Below are 20,137 nucleotides of genomic sequence, written 5' to 3' on the forward strand. Positions count from 1 at the left end.
CCCCCCCCCCCCAGCCTGGTGGAAGCTTGGAAAAGACATGTCCACAGGGCCGCTTCTGGGAGGTAGAGTAAGCATCTGCTCCCTATCAGTGTAGGTCGTGTAGGGGTTGGGGGCACTTGACAGTGGGCTGAAATCTGGCTCTGCTGCTTACTAGCTGTGTGACCTACTGTGAATTACTTAGCATCTCTACGACTCAGTCCTTCTCTGCAAAAAGAGCTAGTAGTAGATCGTTGTGAGGGGATGATGCCTACAAAAGCCCCAGCACAGTGCCTGGTGAAACACCGTGGGACTGACTTTGAGCAGGAGGAGATTTAATTCAGGGAATGAGGTCTTACAGCACTGTTGGGAGGGCTGGGGGAGCAGGTCACAGACGGGCCTCTGGAAGGTTTCCCAGGTCACCTTGATCCTCCGGGGTGGGGTTGCCTGGCTCTCTGATGCCTCTGACACCAGAGTTCAGAGCTCAGGATTCATCCTTGCAGCTGGGATCCAGGAACCAGGAGGCCGGGATGAAGAAATGGCCACCACTGCTCCTGGTGGTGCACACTCACCTCTTTTAACTAGGAAGTGGCGGAAGGACCCCTGGAACCAGCCTCCCAGAAACTCCCCATCTCCAGCACTTCCTGCCGCTAGAAACAGCCCAAGGAGATGGGAGGATGGCTTCTGCCTTTGTTCTGCTTTCCAGGCCCGGTGTGAGTGTATCTGACTGGTGGGACCTGGTTCACATCCCAGGTCCTAGCTGTTGGAGTCTGGGAAATGTGTTTAGCTTTGCATCCTCCCAGCTAGAAGGAGAATGGCATGGAGGCTGAGAGAACCAATCCACGGAATCCAGCAAAGTGCTCGATATTTGGCATTCTTATTGTTATTACTATTGATATCATTATCATTATTTTCCTGGCCCTCTCAGGCAGCCTGGCTTGAGGACTCACTAAGTTGATTGGCCCCCAGTGAATAGTCTTAAGGTTCACTTTTCTCCTTGGGGGGCCTCCCTTGCAGAGTGGTTTTCCGAGATGTAGCATCTCATTTAATGGTGTCATCGTGCATCCTCTGCCATATTGTCTGTGCCGGGAACTTGGACCCCTCTGACTTACTCTTCTCCCCCACTCCCGACCTGTGCACCCAACCAGCCACCAAGCCTTGTGAGGCACCTCCATGTCATACCTCTTCCTTCACCCATGGCCATAGTCCTTTGTCAAGTCTTCATCATAGTCTCTGAGCTGGACATTGTGACTGCCTTCCCCCTGGCCTCCTGGATTCCAGGCTTTCTTCCGAGTGCATTGTCTACCTGATAGCCTGCACAGCTTTCTTAAACACAAAGCCTTCCACTTCCCTGCTTTGAGCTCCTGAGTGGCTCCCTGGCCTCCAGGGGGCTATGCTGAGGGCCTGGCCCCAGGGCGTCTAGTCTAATGGCCTCCTGGCTTCATCTGTCCCTGCCACACCGAGTTCAGCCTGCCAGCCCCTGTGGCTGCCCAGACATACCATGTCCTCTCAGTTGCCCAAGCTTCTGTACTCCTTGTTCCCTATGCCTGGAATGCGTTTCCCGCCTCTGCTCCTGGGATCTCTGGGTCAGCTCTCAGGACTCTCTCCACACTGTCTCCTGGTGACATCCTCCCTGCCCTTCCGTGCATGTTCCCCACTCCCACCCCTCTGCAGAACTCCTTGGCCCCTTTAACATCAAACACGTTGGCTCCCTCACCACGGAAGAGGGTTCCTTAGTTGCGAGACCAGAACATTCTCGTCTTCATCCACCATCCTTATCGGCCTCAGTCTCTTGCTGAGTCAGCCAGTCTGTCAGTTAAGCAACCTCTTCCCTGACCTTTGCTCCAGCTGGGCTTCTTCTCCAGTTGTCCTTTGACCAGCAATGGCCTCAGGCACCATTCTCCCTGGGTACCAGGCTCTGGTAGTGCTGCACATGGTGTACCTCTGGGTAACATCAAAGTCTGACCTCTGGAGATGTTAAACCCAGGATTCGGAGAGGACGAGTCCAAGTGATAATAGAGGAAAAGGGACAAGGTCAGTGCCAAAGGCAAGGACTGGAAGGTGCCACGGGGCCTACCATAGATGGGCGAGCAGGCACGTGGAGGAGAGGCTTGGCAGGGTGTGTGCAGAGCTGGTCCTTCTCAGTGGGGGACTCCTACTCCCCACCCTTCCACCCTCCCTGAACACTTCTAGCTCCTGGCCTGGCATTTTCTCAATGGCTCTCTTGTCAGCAGTGTTCCAGTTTCCCTGAGTTATTAATGAAAGAGCTGTTCCTTTGACATGCAGACCTCACAGACAAGTCGCGCTTCCAGTTTTTTCTCAGCTGCTTCAAAGTGGTGTACCCAGCGTGTGCCCAGAGTTTGGTGGTCTTGTGATTACAGCGATGGCCACTATCACCACGGTGCCAGGAAGTGCTGGATGCCCCTTATAAGCTTTCAACCAAAAACAGTAACCATGGGAGGCAGTGCTGGTGTTCACCCCTGTCTGTGGCAGAGATGCCAAAGCAGCAATAAACAGCAGAGGCAGGATTGCCCGCTCAGCGTGGTGTGGTTTCAGAGTGCGGACTCCTTAGTGCTGCACTTAGGGCTCATGATGGTCCCTTGCAACAGAGCCGGATGCAGACACAACTGCAAGGTCAGAAGGATGAGGTCTGAGGTGGCCACATGGAGCTGACAGTGACCTTGACCAGAGCAGTTACGGGGCGGTGGCGGGGGACAGAACCAGACTGCAGTGGTTGGAGTAGAAGACGGCAGGGAGGATTGTAAGCATCTCGTGGAGGTAAGCTCGCTTTGGTGGGAGGAGAGAGGGCACCAGATCGGGGGAAGGTGGAGAAATGGGTAGAAGGAGAGTTACACAACTCTTTGGTTTCCTGAAGAGTGAGCAGGACCCAAGCATGTTTGGGGGAAGGAGGCAGAGGGAGGCGGAGAATTGGGAGGCTGGCAAGAGACGAGGCTGATGGAAGAGACTTCCCCCACCCCAGGAAGTCGGGGGTGGGGGGAGGGACCCAGAGCCCAGGAGTGGAGGTAGCCTTGGGCTGGGGAGGGCCACAGCAGTTTGGGGGCCAGAGGCCCCCAGGCCTCCATGGTGGGAGGCAGGCAGGCATGAAGGGTGCACTTGTCTATGTTTTTATGTCAGTCCTAGTGCTTTTCCCTAGCACTTAGCATGTATTACTTAGTTTATCTTTTTAATTGTTTGAGTCCCTCCCGATGTCTGCAAGTGCAAGAGGATAGGGATTTTTGTCTGTTTCCCCAGTGCCTAGGACAGTAACCACACATATTTGGGATGGTGAGTCAGTAACTGCTAAATGAAACGTAGGATACTTTCTCCACGAAGCCGAGAGGGATCTGCAGCTGGCAGGAAGGGGGCGGTGGTGGCGTGGGGAGGTCTGAGAGGAGAGCGACAAGAGCTGCCGTGTGGAATGTTGGCACCGAGGACCGTGGGAGGACCACAGGTACCTCCTGCGAGGCTGTGGGGGCTCGTCGTGGGGCTGTGTGGCAGAGGCCAGGGCAGGGGTGGCTCCGAGGGCAGGGCTCCACAGGAAGGTGTAGGACCCTGATGGCTGGAGGCCTGGAGACTTGTGGTCAGTAGATGGGGTATCTGAGCTGGTGATCCAGAAGATGGAGCGAGTCTGGGGAACGATGGGGTGTAGGGTATGGCTCTGTGTGGTTTGCTGGACCGGGGTGTGGGCAAGGGCCGCCAGCCACAAGGAGGTCAAGAATTGATGGCATTCCTAGAGGCTGAGGTCACCCCAGATGGCCTGGGAGAACATGGAGTGGGGGGCACTTAGCCCCACAGTAAGTGAGGGGGTGTGAAGGAAGTAGGTGGTAGACGACCCATGAGAAGAGAGGAGGACCAGTCCACAGGAGCCTCGGATGGATAGGAGCTTCAGGTGTTGGTGGAGGAGTGTGAGCTGGAGGCAGCTGTGGGCAGTGCAGATGGCCTGGGGCCACCTGCCAGTGCAGAAGGGAGGAGTAGCCTCTGTGCAAGCGGGTCATGGGGAAGCAGAACCCTCCAGGGAAAGGTGGCTGCAGATGAGGCCTAGGGCCGGGGCGGTGTGGGGGGAGACGTGGGAGGGTCAATATAACCATTCCTATTAATTTAGCTACTAGAACAATGGTTCCAAAGAGCCTGTGAACTTGGGAAGGATCCTTCCTGCATGGGGATGGCCAGGAGGGCTTCCATCTGGACGATCATGCTTGCTGCTCATTTTGGGGACCACTATCTGGCTATATGGCTGCATTTGTCCCTCCTGGACTGTGTAAGTGAGTTGGATTCCTAGACCTTGTGGCTGTTAGGGGTGCGCCCATCAGAATCTGTTGGGGACCCTTTGGAGGTTTGCCATAATGAAGCCACTTACTGTTTCCCTTTCTTCCTCACGAGGCACAGGCATGCTGCTCTGGTGCTGTGCTCAGGTCTGCAGGTACCCTTGCCAGTTATGAGCCATGAGGGTCCAGAACAGCTGGAGGCAGGATGCACTGCTGGGGAAACTGAGACTGGGAGGACACAGCCAATATTGCTGGTATTAATGGTATTCTTGCCACTCTAGCTGTAGGGACCACAGGCTAGCCCAGTAAGGTGCTTGCTATTCCTTCCTTCTGGCATTTGTTCCCTTGTTAATTTTATCCAGAAGACGTTCCTTGCTGCCCCTTTTGGGGTGACTCTATGTAAGGAGTTAGAAGTCAGTGGGCGCACCTCAGTCCCGGCCACCAGCCCTCACCAGCTTGCCCTGGATGGGGCTGCCTCTCTGGGGAACTTTGGGGAAGTCGGTCCCCAGCAGTGGCCTTGGGAAGAGGCGTCTATTCCTGTCTATCCGTGCCATAACGTATCTAAGAAAGAATCCGTTTGTATTCCTGCCTACTCCCTTCTCTCTTGGCCAACCCCCTCGGGGCTCAATATATCACTCAGCACTTCTGCTGAGTTACAGTTGTCAGGGTTACGTCTGCTGGCCTCATTATAGCTTCTCGTGCCGGGAGCTGTGCGTTGGGGTGTGGTCTTGGATTGATTAAAAGTAGGTTAAAATAATAAGGTAGATGAGGCACTTCCAGGGCCTTTCTGCTCTGGTGCCTAGCTGGTGATGGATGGGAGTAGATGATGAACGTGGCCTCTTTCTCCATGTGGCCTGGGTCTCCATTCTTGCCTTCTCTGCTATCCAGTGTCAAAGCCCTGAGGATGTCTGTGGGTTTGGGGATCTTCAGTTCGGTGACAGTGGTGCTGGGGTCCTCTGAGGGGCTATACCAGGCACCCAGCTGTACTCCCCCAGATGGAGTAGCTTAGGAGGGAACACCTCTTCTCTTCTTCCCAGACTGGTACTTGCACAAAGTCGTGCCCATGTGCTATCGCCTTGATTAAACCTTCCACTTGCTCCTGCCTCTTTGTAACCCTTCCTTCTGTGTTCCTTGTTATCCTTGCCTAGAATGTCTTCCCTGGCAGGGACTGTGTGTTTACTGGCCTACCTCGGCACCAAACACAGTGCCTGGCACATAGTAGGCACTCAGGGGTCTGTTGACTGGCTGGCTGACTGGAGAAACAAACAAATTACCCCTTTCATGGCTTCACAGAGTTGGTCACAGAAGGGGGAAGTCACAAACCCAACCACAGAACAAGACATGGGAGAGCAAAGGGCTGACTCAGGGACAGGGAGTGACCTGGAGAGGTTCTGACCCCCAGCTAGGGCCACCTATCCTGGGGTGGGTGAGTCATTTACAGCTCTGGATGCTCAGGTCTCCATGTGTAATTACAACCTCTGGCTGCTCACCGCCCTTGCGGGGGTCTGGTGGGGGGCACATAAGAACTCTACATAGTGTTTTTTGTACACATGGGAAAGGAGGCTGTCACCATTGAGGGCTGCCTCCTGCCACAGGCAACTCCTGCTGCCATGCCTGGGAAGCCTGGCTTTTCCTCTTTTCCATCTTCCTGGGCATGCCTGGGAATCTTCCAGGGAAATGTTCTTTTATCCTTGAGCTGGTCACGTGTGCTTGACGCGTTTGTCTTTAACACTCTTAGGAGAATGTGTGATTCTTCTCCCCTCCTTGAGCTCAACCCAGAGGTTATACAGTCTTTAAAGAAGGTCCTTTTTTCCCCCAAGCTCTTCGCTTCCTCACAGCTCCCTCCAGTGGGCTTCCACCCCTTGGATGCCTCATTTGGGCCCTGGCCATCTCCCGCTGGACTCTGGGGACAGTGGGCCGCCTGGCTGGACTTGCCCTGGCTTCTGCCCTCTCCTGTCTATCCATCCCCCACACAGCTGCCCCAGCAAATGCCCGGCTGGGCCAAAGGAAGCTCTATTATTGAATTCCTGGGAATGCCGGCTGTGTATGCAGGCTCTGACCTGCAGCGTGCTTGCTTGCTCAGTGACCCCGGGCAGTTATGTAATGTTTCTTGGGCCTTGGTTTCTTCTTTTCATAAATCTGGGTTAACCATGTCTACTCCACCCCCCCAGGCTTACTGTGAGAAGTGACTTCAGTGTCAAGCACCTTGCCCCGTGTCTGCCGCTTAGCAGCGATCAGAGGATTAGTGTTCCTCTCCAGCACGGGGCAGGCTCCGATCCCCAAGCTGCCTGTCTCTTACCTTTTGTAGAGAGTGTATACAAAGCTAGGGCCTACTGCCACCAAAGTGAGCCTGTCATGCCAAGAATCATCTCTGATGGGCAAAATACAACTATTTGTCTAGCTCCTTGTGTGCTAATGTGTGCAACTAAGAGGATCAGGAAGGCTCAATGGGGCTGTTTCCCCCATAATTGTGTTCACTCGTGTGCCTTCCGTAAACCATTTTGTAGGAAGGGACCAGGTCCTCTGTATCCCAGCTATCCTGAATTTTGATTCAGTGAGATTTTTACCATAGTTCTGTGGGCTTCCGCAGACCTGGGGTTGGACCCAACTTCCAGATTTCTCTCCCCATGCCCTGGTTCCAGGAAGGCATTCATGCCCCAGGGTTTGGCCGCTGGCATCTCTGGCTTTTGAATGATGGGGTTGAGGATTCAGTTTTAGCTGTGAGGTCGATTGTTTTTTCCCTTGTTGCAAAGGATTGCTCATTCTCAGTTGGGCTTTGGAGCCTCGTATGAAGCTTTATGAGTAAAGAACCATTCCATTCAGATGGGTGAGTCTTTCTGTCTCTTGGTTGGTTACACAGAATCACTCTGGCAGACAGAACGCCACTGCTGTCGGGAGCAAACAGCTAGAGAAACTATACTTGCAGGGCCTGTGGGGACGGGCATGGGCACCCTGGTTTCTTGGGTCATACTTCCCCTGACCAAGTCAAATAGGCTCAGGGAGAAATGGGAAAGACCCCCGGCCTCCTGTCCAGGCCCAGATCCTGGCTTGGGATCAAGGCCGAGAAGTTCCCCCTTTTGCCCTTCTTGGGTGTAGACTTAGTTGGTTAGCTCTACCCCATAAGGCTCCTGAGACCGTGCTGGCATCCTCGTAAGAATTCCAGATACCAGCGCCTCCACCTGCAGCCTCCAGCCCCACAGCTGCTATGGGATTTTCTTCTGAAGAGGCTTTTTTCGGGTTTGAGGGTGAATGACTTCAGGCAGATGATTAGCCTAATTAAGCTTAATGCCTCCTGCAATTACCGTGCTGGCTTTGAGGAGTGGCCCATTCCTCCCTTGCAGCCCCAGGGCCCAGTGGAAATACTGAAGAAGCAGGCCAGCCTCCTGGCAGGCCTGGCCCTGACTCCAGGTTGCCCCTCCCTGGTCCTAGGGGGGGGTGTTTTTGGGGGACACGCCCGCTCAGAGCCCTAGGGAGCCTTATCACTGGAAACTGGCAGGCTTGGGTGGTGACAGACAGTTTCCTGCATACCAACCTGGGCCTCAGAACCAGGTATTCCAGCCCCAGGGCCAGGACCAAGCTCCTCAGGACTGCTTTCCTTTCAAGAAGGTGATCCTTTCAGAAATAAGGTGCTGCTGGTTCTCTGGGTTGTTGGAAGAGGCCTTCACAGTCCTAGTACTCTCTGATGATGACCTATGGCCACGGGTGGGAACATGAGGCCCACTCTCAGGTCCTCCTGAGCCGTGCAGTGGACAAGGGAAATGGAGAGTGACCAGGTCTCTAGCTTACCCTCGCCTCTGGTTGCTTGAAGGTTCTTATGTCACAGACTCAGGCCTGTTGGGCGAATCCCCTGCCCCCTTCCTGGGCTCCACCTCATTGGAGAAATAAATGAATGAATACAGGGGAAAGCAGAGAATGTGGAAAATGAGCAAAGAAGTGGTAGAAAGAGCTGTGAGTTCCTGAGTCCCCGGTAGATGCTAAGGTCTTTGACACGCACTATGTCGTCTAATCTTCACGGTAACCTGTGTGCTGGGTTCCATTATTATGCCTGATACACAGATGAGGACACAAGGTTCACAGAGGATAAGACACTCGTGAAAAGCCCCACAGCTAGGAAATGGCAGGGCTGGGAGTCAGTCCTAGCTTGTCTGACTCTAGAATCTGTCCTTCCCATCCCAGGGATAAGGCACAAGTGGATATCTGCCTGAATCAGCAGGGAAGTTGAAAACAAAACAGCCTGTACCTTACCTAGCCCTGGGCCAGGTTGAGCCACACACTTCCGGTTCATCTAGCTGTCTCCTTAAGTCTCATCCTGTCAGACAGGAGGCAGGTGCCCCATGTTAGCATAGACAGTGAAGCTCAGGCAAATATCAGGCAGCCTCCTGGAGCTGGAGGAAGTGGGAAGCAACCATTCCCTAGGGCACCGGGCTTGGGAGCCAGGGTCAAACAGCAAATGCTCTCACACTGACCATTTCTTTGGCAGTGTTTCCCCCAGTTTGCTATAAATGGCTTGTCCCAGGGGGTATCTCGTAGTCAAAAGTTGAGGCAACTGATATTCAGGATCCTTTTCCTACAATCCAAAAACTCAGGGGCCCCTGGGTGGCTCAGTCAGTTGAGCGTGCAGCTTCGGCTCAGGTCATGATCTAACGGTTCGTGAGTTCAAGCCCCACGTCAGGCTCTGTGCCGACAGCTCAGAGCCTGGAGCCTGCTTCAGATTCTGTGTCTCCCTCTCTCTATGCCCCCCTCCTCAAAAATAAACATTAAAAACATTTAAAAAATTAGAAAAACAAACAACTCAGAGAGCCAAGGGAACTTGGCTGGAAGAGACTTTTAGGTCTTAAATGTGGCACTGCTCGAATCACAGGAGACCAAACTGGAATATTATGGAGTCCTAAAAAGTCAGATTTCCAAAGGCTGCAGAGGCTGTCCAGCATGGAGGTCAAGGGCACAGCCTTTGGCGGTAGACAGACAGGTGCAAACTCCAGCTCTGCTACTGCGTGTCCTGGGATACCTCAGTGTTCCTGGTTGCAAGTAGGGATAATAGCAGAATTCACCTCATAGGCCCGTGTGAGGATTAGTGCTTGTGAAAGCGCTTAGGACAGTTTCCCGTACAGAGTAAAGGCTATGCCGGTGTTCATGAAATATAAACATTGAACACTGTTGGAAAATGTTTTTAAGTAATTTTAGGTGAGAACTGTGAGATGCAAAACTTATGTACATTATGCTTTTAATTATATATAGGTGTGCATATATACGTACGTATATATATATATATATGCATTCATAGGAATGTTATTTATATGTTATGGAGATTTGGATGGTTTTTATTTATTTCTTATTCTGTATTGCCTCTATCTTATGGAATGAGCATGAATCACTTTATAATTTTAAAAGATCCTATTGAAAGGGGCACCTGGGTGGCTCAGTCATTTGGGCATCTGACTTCAGCCTAGGTCATGATCTCATGCCTCATGAGTTTGAGCCCTGAGTTGGGCTCTCGGAGCCTAGAACCTGCTTCAAATTCTGTATCTCCCTCTCTCTCTGCTCCTTCCCCACTCACACTCTGTTTCTTTCTTCTTAAGCAATAAATAAACATTGAAAAAATGTTTTTTAAATCCTATTGAAAAATATAAAACAAAGACTGCTCCCTCATGCCAGGATCCTGCCCTCACAGCCCGTGCTTCCATTGCAAAGTGGTTTCTAAATGATGAGGAATGTGTGGCTGTGAAAGGTTGGAGGTCCTTGATAGAAACATTCAGAGGCTTTGTATCCAGATCTGAGTATGAGGATCTGGTTAGGATGGTTTGGCAATTGCCTGGGTGGTGGCCTTCTTCGCATGTAGCATGTCTAGCCAGAGCCACTAGTCAGGGCCTGCCTAATATTTCCAGGGTCTCATCTTCCTGGCTGGCCCATCTCCTGTAGAAAAGCTGCAGGCGTCTGCAGAGACAGTGGAGGTTCTTGGTTGAGTTTACCTTGGGTACTTGCTTTCCAGAAATATGAGCCCTTAACATCATCTTCACTGCCATTGCCTAACTGCCTTGCTTGGAGTTTGACCATCCTGAAACACACATCTTTGAAAGTGGCAGTGAACTTGAACTTGAAAATTGTCCTAAGGGGGTTCCTGGGTGGCTTAGTCGGTTAAGTGTCCGACTTTCGCTTAGGTCATGATCTCGCGGCTTGTGGGTTCGAGCCCCGCATCGGGCTCTGTGCTGACTGCCAGCTCAGAGCCTGGAGCCTGTTTCAGTCTGTGACTCCCTCTCTCTCTGACCCTCCCCTGCTCATGCTGTCTCTCCTTCTCTCTCTTCTAGAAATAAAAAAAATTAAAAAAAAAAAAAGAAAGAAAAAAATTGTCCTAAGGTTGGTGCCAGTGGAAACTCTCGGCCTGAGACTATTCTGCCTGGTCTCTTTTTTCCCCTTCTTATTCTGCATGGTCTTGACTGCTCCTTGGGAATGCTGATTTTACCATAGCATCAGAAATGAGCCAAGGAAAATCTGTGTTGCCAAGAAGGTGCAAAGTTTGGGAGAAGGACACCTCGCCTGGGAGGGTGTTGTCAAAGAGAAGTTGGCTGTTTGAAGCCAGCGTTTCACGAATTACCATATTATTTTCAGATTGAAGATTTATCAAGAAACATGTGTTGAGTATCTAAAATGTGCTAAGTTTTCTCCTAAGCAATGCCACTGCAGGGAGCTGTGAGAACATTTTCAGTCCTAGGGGAGAGAAAAAAAATCTGGCCTTGGAACAAGGGTGGGCTGGCTCAAAAAACCTTTCGATTGGAATTGTATTGACATGCAGTTAAGTCAGGCCCTGGCCTGCGTCTGGACAGATACCTGGTTTTTTGCGCTGGTTCACACTCTGCCAGCCTTACCTTTCTCTTCCGTGTAAAATGTCCACGATTTCGGAAGGGTGGTGGTCTGTGTTCTAGGTCTGTCTTGACAAAACAGGGGCACGTGTTAATTTGTGTTAATGAAGTTAACGTAAGACTTTTGAAATGATAATAATTTGCTAGGATCTGACTTTGTTTCTCAGTTTTTCATTTAAAATATTTGAGAGGCATTTATCTGTAGACAAACCACATATGATTTTTTTCAAAGTTTCTTTTTATTTATTTTGAGAGAGAAAGAGAGAGAGAGAGAGCAAGCTGGGGAGGGGCAGAGGGAGAGGGAGACAGAATCCCAAGCAGGCTCCATGCTGTTAGCACAGAGCCCGGTGTGGGGCTCGAACTCATGACTTGAGCTGAAATTAAGAGTTGGATGCTTAACCAACTGAGCCACCCAGGTGCCCCCGCCACCCCCATATGTGATGTTTAATCCTCTAAGTAGACAAATGATAGCACTGTCCATGTACAGAGCCCTGTGAGGTCACCAGGTGGCCATCTGTGCACCACAGCAGGTTCTATGCACCATCACAACGCCTGTGAGCCGCAGCAGTGTCAGAGTGGTTTAACAGGTAAGAGGCCAAGGCTCCGAGAAGGTGAGTGGCTTGGCTTAGGGCCCCTATCTAATGAGTAGCAGACCATGAGCTGGAAGCCAGCTCTTTTAGACTCCCAAACACCCAGGATTCCCCTGTCTCCCCTGGGACACAGGTCATGCTCTCTCCCAGGGCAAGTGAAACTCAACCAAAGTGCATGTTCAGCACTAGATGGATAGGGAAGTTCCTTGGAAAAATAGCATCACCCTCCGAGGTGTCTTTGTTTCTGTAATCTCTGAACGAACTTCCCCAAGCATAAAGGAGAGATGTTCCAGGCCTGGAGAAGCTGCCTTTAATGTGTATTTGGTTTTTCTTTTATAGTTCAGAGGAACAATAAAATGGATGAAATTACCACTGTGGCTTGTGAGAGAGTGACTTAGAATTCCTTGCTGGTGAAGCCCATAATTCTTTTCTGTTCTCTAGTGTTTCCTGCTTCCCACCCCAAAGTGGGATCTCCCATGTGTCCTGCCTTGACACTCCCGCACTTGGACTAGACCCCAGGACCTCTAAGTGTCCACCGAGTGGGCCAGGCTGCTTCTCCTTTTCCTGCCCTCTGTCTGCCTTCACAAGTGCTACTCAGGCTCCTCTGTTCTCCATATTCACTGGTTTGGGTTAGGATGTTCCCTAATGCTTTTCCTTCCCTTGTTTTCTTGCACTATAGCGCTTGACCTATCAATGGGGGAAATAGTGGATGTCAAAGGTCAAACTTAATTGCGACCTACTTGATCAGGTCCTAAATAGATCTATAAATAGAGCTGATCTCTGCCAGGAACTTCTGTGGGACTTTGACCATTACCTTACTATGCCTTTATCTTTGTTTTTATTTCTTTTCTTTATTATTATTTTTTTATTTTATTTTTTTAAATGTTTTATTTATTTTTAGGAGAGAGAGAGACAGCGTGAGCAGGGGAGGGAGAGAGAGAGAGGTAGTCACAGACTGAAACAGGCTCCAGGCTCTGAGCTGGCAGTCAGCACAGAGCCCGACGCGGGGCCTGAACCCACGAACCGCGAGATCATGACCTAAGCGAAAGTCAGACGCTTAACCGCCTAAGCCACCCAGGCGCCCCTATTATTTTTTTTAACATTTATTTATTTTTGAGAGACAGCGAGACAGAGCATGAGTGGGAGAGGGGCAGAGAGGGGTGACACAGACTCTGAAGCAGGCTCCAGGCTCTGAGTGGTCAGCACAGAGCCTGATGTGGGGTTTGAACCCACGACCTCATGACCTGAGCCGAAGTCAGATGCTCAACCAACTGAGCCACCCAGGCATGATGCCCTCCCTCCTTTTTAAAATATCTTTGTTTTTAAGGGGGAGATTATGCTTGTTTTTATGGTTCACAAGAGTGTTATATGGATGTGAAAATGCTTGGGAATAGTTTTATAAATGCCAGGCAGGGGAGGATGTGCAGCTGGGGGAGTCCTTTGGAAGATGAGCCAAGCTCAGAGATGTGTTTGGGGCCGTTAGGAATAGCAGACTGTTGCCGTAGTTAGGGTGATATATTCCAGCTTTGCCTGGGACATTCCTGGTTCATGTCTGAAATCCTGGCATAAGTATTAAGGGTACTCTTTTTATTTTTAAGACTGTTTTGGCTTGGAAGCTCTTATGGTCTCTTTATAGAGGATGTAGGTCAACAAAACACTAAAGTCTGCCCCAGTGGCAAAGTCTTGTTGTTCATCTAATGATGGTGGTCAGGGTCTCACCAGGACTGGCCATGAAGATCGAATGCTTGATTCAAGTCCCAGGGGAGCCAGCTGCTCCTAGGGCCCTTTTCTCACCACACGGGAGAGCTCTGCGGTTGGCCTGCAATGCCTGCCAATGGGCCAGCTAACGAGGTGGCTCCCAGAAAGCCCATCCGGTTTGAGGAAGAGCACATTTCCATGCGGGGCCACGTACCTGTTCTTGCCTCTCCGGCCAGGGCTGTGCAGCTAGGGGGCGCATGCCGAAGCACGCAGGCCTGTAATGACCGGGGGGTGCAGTACGGGATTGCTCCGTGGTAGGCAGCAAACTGATGGATGGAAACGGGTGGGCTCGGGGGGAGGTGGACGATGTCCTGTCCTCTTCCCTCCAGGCTGGCCATGCAAGCGTGAGCGGAAATTACTGGGTTCTTCCTGGAGCCCCAAATCCCTGACAGCTGTCAAATGTGAGGAGGACAGTTTGTGTCTGGTGAGGGACTAGCTGCTTCCTGGGGTGGCCTGGGACACATCCTTAGATCTTAATTGGAGGAAGGAGTGTGAGAAGTTTTGGCCCGTTATCTGTGGACATTTGCAGAGTTAAGGTCCAACTTGAAAATGAGGACTGGCATTTTGGAAGCTGAGATTCAATCAGTACAACTTGGCATTTTCTAGAGGTGGAAAAGGTATGGGTCTTGAATCACGATGTGTGGGTTGTAATTTTGGCGCCAATCACCATGTGGCTTTAGACAAGTTGTGCTTTCTTCCCAAACCTGTTTTTCCATCAATAAATTGGGGTTCATTCTTGTCTCCATGATCTCATACTGCCTCATCTATCCTTCACTCAGGAAATAAAGGGGCTTTGTACAGTTATGACACTTATTTTCATATCCTGTATGCACAGAGCACCTGTCATGGGCAGTGTGTGGTGGACATAGGAACATAGCAGTGATCGAGACAGTCATGGCCTTGGCACTCATGGAGGTGCTGTTTCATGGGAAGAGACACATGGTGAGCCAGTAAATGGCAAAGAAAGTAGCTGGATACTCTGCTAAATGGTATGAAGAAAACATACAGGATTCTGGGGGAAGAATATTCCTGGATGAGAAAGCAGGTATTCCATAGAAAAGGTGACCCAAGAAGACACATCGCTGAGGGTGACCTTCCGGCTGAGACCTGAACACGAGCAGATTTGCTGTGCAGATTTGCAGAATTGTGTTCTGACAGAGGGACACGCGGTGAGTCCCCTCTCCATTCCTGCACATGGTTTACAGATGATCTTTCCTTACAAGGATCATGGGAGGGAGTCTGAGCCCGTTAGGTTAAGGCTTAACCCCATCTCCAAGATGGATTACCACTTAGAAAAAGCAAGATGCAGAACAAGGTGCCTAACTTAGTATCATCTGTTTAAAAGGGATGTGTGCTTATACGTGTGTGTTTATACATGTGCTTAGTCACATGTGCTTATACATTTGCAGAAATCTCTAGAAGGCTACACTAAAAATTGGTGGTTGTGCCTGGGAAGGGAGTCTGGGGGAGTGGGATAAAAGGGACACTCATTTGTAACTGCATAGTTACTTGTACTGTTTAATTCTTTCTTTCTTGAGCCACATGCATGTATTGCATTTCAATGCAAAAGCTCAGTTGTTTAAAATTTGTGTGCTTACTTAAAGGAAATATTTGTAGGCCATTTGGCAACAAAAGTAAGACTGGTATACAAGGAGGATATGTGGAATCTTCCAGGTGTTGGGAAAATAAGCCAGGTTTGGGACTGAGGGTGGGCCTGCGCCAGCTGTGGCCTGGAGAGCCCTGGAGAGGGGCGTGACCGACCCCGGGCATCCATTCCCACAGGCTCAGACCTAGTTCCATGGTTGTTTTCTCATGGCATGTGACAGGGGTGTCCATTTCCCCTCTCTGATATTCCTGCCTCAAGTGACTGTGTTTCTTTGAGCCTGAAAATTGCAGCCCCAGCCCTCACACAGGCAATGACTCTTACTGTAATCATTTGTGGGCGCATTCATTTCTCTTACAGGATTATATACCCCCAGAGTTGCTAGCTTACATAAAGCCTCCTGCCGTGTCATTACTTCAATAAGCATGGAAGATAAATATGACAAGATTCACTTGCCCCTGTAGGTTATTTATCATTCCTCCTTCACGCTCTTTCCAAAGTAGGAAGGCTACTGACATCACTAATTTTCATCATGGATTGGGATGAAATCTTCTAATAACTTTATAGAAAGCCTCCTGAATGATTGTAGAATGAGGTGTTTAATGAATTTTCTGTTTTACTATGTGCTTTCCTCCTGTTTTGTTACTGAAGTTCTTTTCTTTTTAAATTTCTTAATGTTTATTTATCTTTTAGAGACAGAGAGAGAGGGGCGAGAGACATCGAATCCCAAGCAGGCTCCAGGCTCTGAGCTGTCAGCACAGAGCCTGATGTGGGGCTCGAACTCACAAACTGAGAGATCATGACCTGAGCCGAAGTCAGATGCTTAGCCAACTGAGCCACCCAGGTGCCCCTGTTATTGAAGTTTTTAAAGCATGCTTATATTTACTTCCTTACCTGTAGGGGTAATAAATGCTTCAGCTACCTGGAGGCCTCTCTCCCCCAGAGCAGAGCTGGATACAGGGAGAAGTTTAATCATAGCCAAAATGGCTTAAGGATTCTTTGTGATCATACTCACTCGTAAAGAAAGTGCTTTCTCAGCATTTGTTCTCATTTTATATGTAACTTTAAGAAGTAGAGTTTTCTAATTTAGACATCTAGAAAAACTTAGGGTAAAAGGGAATAGTTAGAGACACATGCCTTGACATCAGCAGGAAATGACAACTTAATGGCACAGAAAAGAAACATAAAAAGCAGAGCCCTGATTTCAAGAAATCTAGTGTTCAGGGGATATAGTCATACAGCGTCAAGAAAGTTCTATGTGACCTAAAGCATTATAGTAATGGATATGCAGCCAGTGATTCTGAATCTTTGAGGAAAGTTATATTTTGAATCTTTTGTTTAAAGAAGACAAAAGTCAATACATTTTAAAAAGACTTTTATTGGAAATAATTCACATAAAAATATTTATTTATTTTTGAGAGAGAGAGAGGAAGCATGAATGGGGGAGGGGCAGAAAAAGAGGGAGAGGGAGCGAGAGAGAGGGAGAGGGAGAGAGAGAATCCCAAGCAGGCTCTACACCCAGCATGGAGCCCTACTCAGGGCTCAATCTCCTAGCTGCAAGATCATGGCCTGAGCTGATATCAAGAGTTGGCACTTAACTGACTGGGCCACCCAGGTGCCCCAGAAATAATTAACATTTAAAAATTCTATGAGGGCACGTTGGTGGCTCAGTCAGTTATGTGTCTGACTTCAGCTCAGGTCATGATTTCACGTTCTGTGAGTTCCAGCCCCGTGTCAGGCTTTGTGCTGACAGCTCAGAGCCTGGAGCCTGCTTTGGATTCTGTGTCTCCCTCTCTCTCTGCCCACTCCCCCACCCCACCCCCACATCTCCTGCTTGCACTCTTTCTTTCAAAAGTAAATAAACATTAAAAAATAAATTTTAAAATGCTATGATACAAAGAATATTTAACAGGATAAAGAATATTTGTCTAAACTAATATCCACCTTTGTAGAGAATAGGGAACAAAAGACATTCCCATTAAAATCAGCAATAGAGTAAGAATGATCCCTCCCACCTGATATTTAATGTCACTCTAAGCAAAAAGCCATGGGACTAGAAAACAAAAGATATAGCTATTGAAAAGAAGAAAGAAAGTGATCATTAATTTGAAATTATAAAATTACCTTCCAAGAAAATTTAAGAGCACTGATAGAAATATTATTAGCATTAATAAGAGTGTAGTTAGGTGGCCAGGATACATAAATACTTTATATGCTATGGTTTTCCCACGTATTAACAATAGCTAGCTTGTTAATACAAAAGATCTTATTTTAGTTATTTAAGTATATAAATACAATTAATACAAAAGATCTTATTTTAGTTATTTAAGCATATAAAATATCTAGGAATGAATAAGAAATATATTGAATTCAGGGGCGCCTGGGTGGCTCAGTCAGTTAAGCCATGACTTCGGCTCAAGTCATGATCTCACGGTTCGTGGGTTCGAGCCCCACGTCGGGCTCGGTGCTGACGGCTAGCTCAGAGCCTGGAGCCTGCTTTGGATTCTGTGTCTCCCTCTCTCTCTGGCCTTCCCCTGCTCACACTGTCTCTCTCTCGCTCTCAGAAAAAATAAAAAATAAAAAAAAAAAGAAATGTATCGAATTCAGAGGAATGGAGTGAATCGATAGAAAAGTGTATCATGTTTATGAATTGGAAGACCTGGAACTTTTGAGGTATGTGAGACAATGCTTCATGAAAACGAGGTGGAGCAGTGTTACAGTTAAATCACCCTGATCCAAGTGTCAGCTTTACTACTTACTGAATGTGTAATCCTGGCCAAATTACTAAATATTTCTGGGCCTAAGTTTTCTCATCAATAATGATAATTGCCGTATAAGATCATTATGAATTGTTATGTGGCAAGAGTAGGGCAGTGCCTACTACATAGGAATGGCTCATTAAATATGAGCTAGGGGTGCCTGGGTGGCTCAGTTGGTAAAGCGTCCCACATCAGCTCAGGTCATGATCTTGCTGTTCCTGAGTTCGAGCCCTGTGTTGGGCTCTGTGCTGACAGCTCAGAGCTTGGAGCCTATTTCAGATTCAGTGTCTCCACCCCCCCCCCCCCCGGGTCCTCCCCCAGTCATACTCTGTCTCTAAAAAAGTGAATAAATATGAACTATTGTTTTTATACTAATTCTCCTAACTTAAGCTTTCAGTTTGTGGGAATATCAAAAATCTAAAAGATGTAGACCCAAGTGGTTAGAGGAATGTAATGTATCATGTCATTTCACAGCAATTGGTAAGGAAGTGTTATTCAATAAATAAGCTGGGGCAATAGTCCCATTACCAAAAAAAGTTAGCCTCTCGCTCTGTACCATCTTTCTACAGAGTGTGGCTGCAGCCATCAGAATTCCCTGGAACACTCTTAAAATGCAGATCTTTAAGCTTTAGGCTGTACTACGTATTAAAATGTAGGAACTGCTGTCATAACCTACATATCAAAATACATTCCAGATGAATTACTGGGATAAATGTCAACATTGTCATCTAAAGCCAGAAGACAGTATGAGGCAATATTTACATTATCTTCCATATTTTCAAAAAAAGATCTTTTACAGTTCAGTAAGAAAAATATGAATACGTAAAAGTAAGAAGGGCAAAGGATGTGAATAATCAAACCACAAAAGAAGAAGGGAAAAGGCCAATAAGTATATGGAAAAGTGCCAGACTTCACTAACACTCAAAGGATGCACATTAAAACAACATAGCATTTCTCATATTTTAGTAGGGAAAGTACTTTAAAGATGAGAAGATCCAGTGATGCTAAGGATACCGTGAAGTGGGCATTTTGACCTTTAGGTGTGGGTAGGCATGCTAAACCAGCTTTCTTTCTTTTTTTTTTTTTTAATATTTTTTTATTTATTTCTAGGAGAGAGAGAGACAGCGTGAGCAGGGGAGGGTCAGAGAGAGAGGGAGACACAGACTCTGAAACAGGCTCCAGGCTCTGAGCTGGCAGTCAGCACAGAGCCCGACGCGGGGCTCGAACCCACAAACTGCGAGATCATGACCTAAGCAAAAGTCGGACGCTTAACCGACTAAGCCACCCAGGCGCCCCTAAACCAGCTTTCTGAAATACCTTGTAGGCAAAGCCCGAAAAATACCTATACCTGGGGGCCAAGGTTTTCATCTTCTATGATTTCACCTTGGGGAAGAATCAGAGATTCATACACAGACTTAGATATGCAGGTATTTGTCATGGCATTATTTTAATAGGAAAAAATTGGAAACAGCTGACATGTCCAACAATATGGTAACAGTTAACTAAATCATGGGCCATCCTTAAGATGAATGTTTTGTGGTCATTAGGAATCATGTTTTTGAACAATCCTGTCATTAAATTACCTGAGAAAATGCGTGCTATGTAGTAAATGAAAACACCAGGATACAAGCGATATATAGCATGATTCCTTCTTTTTTTTTTTTTTATTAAAAATAATCACAAACATAGATAAAAGATGGAAAGAAAATATACCAACATGTTAACAGTCCTTATGTCGGGGTGGTTGGATTTTAGCAATTTGTGTGTTCTTTATACTTTTCAGATTTCCCAGTTTTGTACAACGCACATGTATTTGTTAATGAGAAAAATATTAGTTGTAACCTCATAGAACAGATGAGACTGTCCGAGAGACTTTGAACATGAGTTGTATTTTAAGAAGTTAATGATAAAAAGACTCTGATCCTGCGTTCAGTAATGGATCACTGAGGCAGAGTGGATCCATCAGAATCTGGTGCTTTGGGAGGGGCAGTGAGGCGCGAAGGTAGACAGGCAGGCTGTGGGCAGAGTGTGCGGGGCCTTGCAGGGTGCTGCAGCTGCTCAGAGCGGCCGGACCCCCTCTGAGGAACCCCCATCCTGCAGACTACCCTGAACAGGCACAAACGAGGCCTGCATCCCTGAGGGCTCCCAGCAGCATATCAGTGCATCCGAACATGCCACTTGGGCAAGGGCATATGATATATGGCTAGTTCCCCTTTGGACTCTGCTCCTTGGAAGGGAGAAGATCTCTGGTATAACGAGTTTGCTCTTGGGAAACCCCGCGGTTGCCAGTACAGTTCTCTGGCTGAGCTTTCTCTCCTCTTACTCCCAT

The 20,137-nt window shown here is 48.4% G+C and overlaps 1 non-coding gene across 1 annotated transcript; it reads right to left on the reverse strand.

Moving 5' to 3' along the window:
• Positions 1-12,896: 12,896 nt before the first annotated feature.
• Positions 12,897-12,974, reverse strand: TRNAR-UCG (transfer RNA arginine (anticodon UCG)). Its single transcript has one exon. It is a non-coding gene; the product is annotated as a tRNA-Arg (tRNA).
• Between the last annotated feature and the right edge of the window lie 7,163 nt (positions 12,975-20,137).

Source organism: Crocuta crocuta, unplaced genomic scaffold (assembly GCF_008692635.1).
Source record: "Crocuta crocuta isolate KB4526 unplaced genomic scaffold, BGI_CrCroc_1.0 scaffold64, whole genome shotgun sequence".
Lineage (NCBI taxonomy): Eukaryota > Metazoa > Chordata > Mammalia > Carnivora > Hyaenidae > Crocuta > Crocuta crocuta.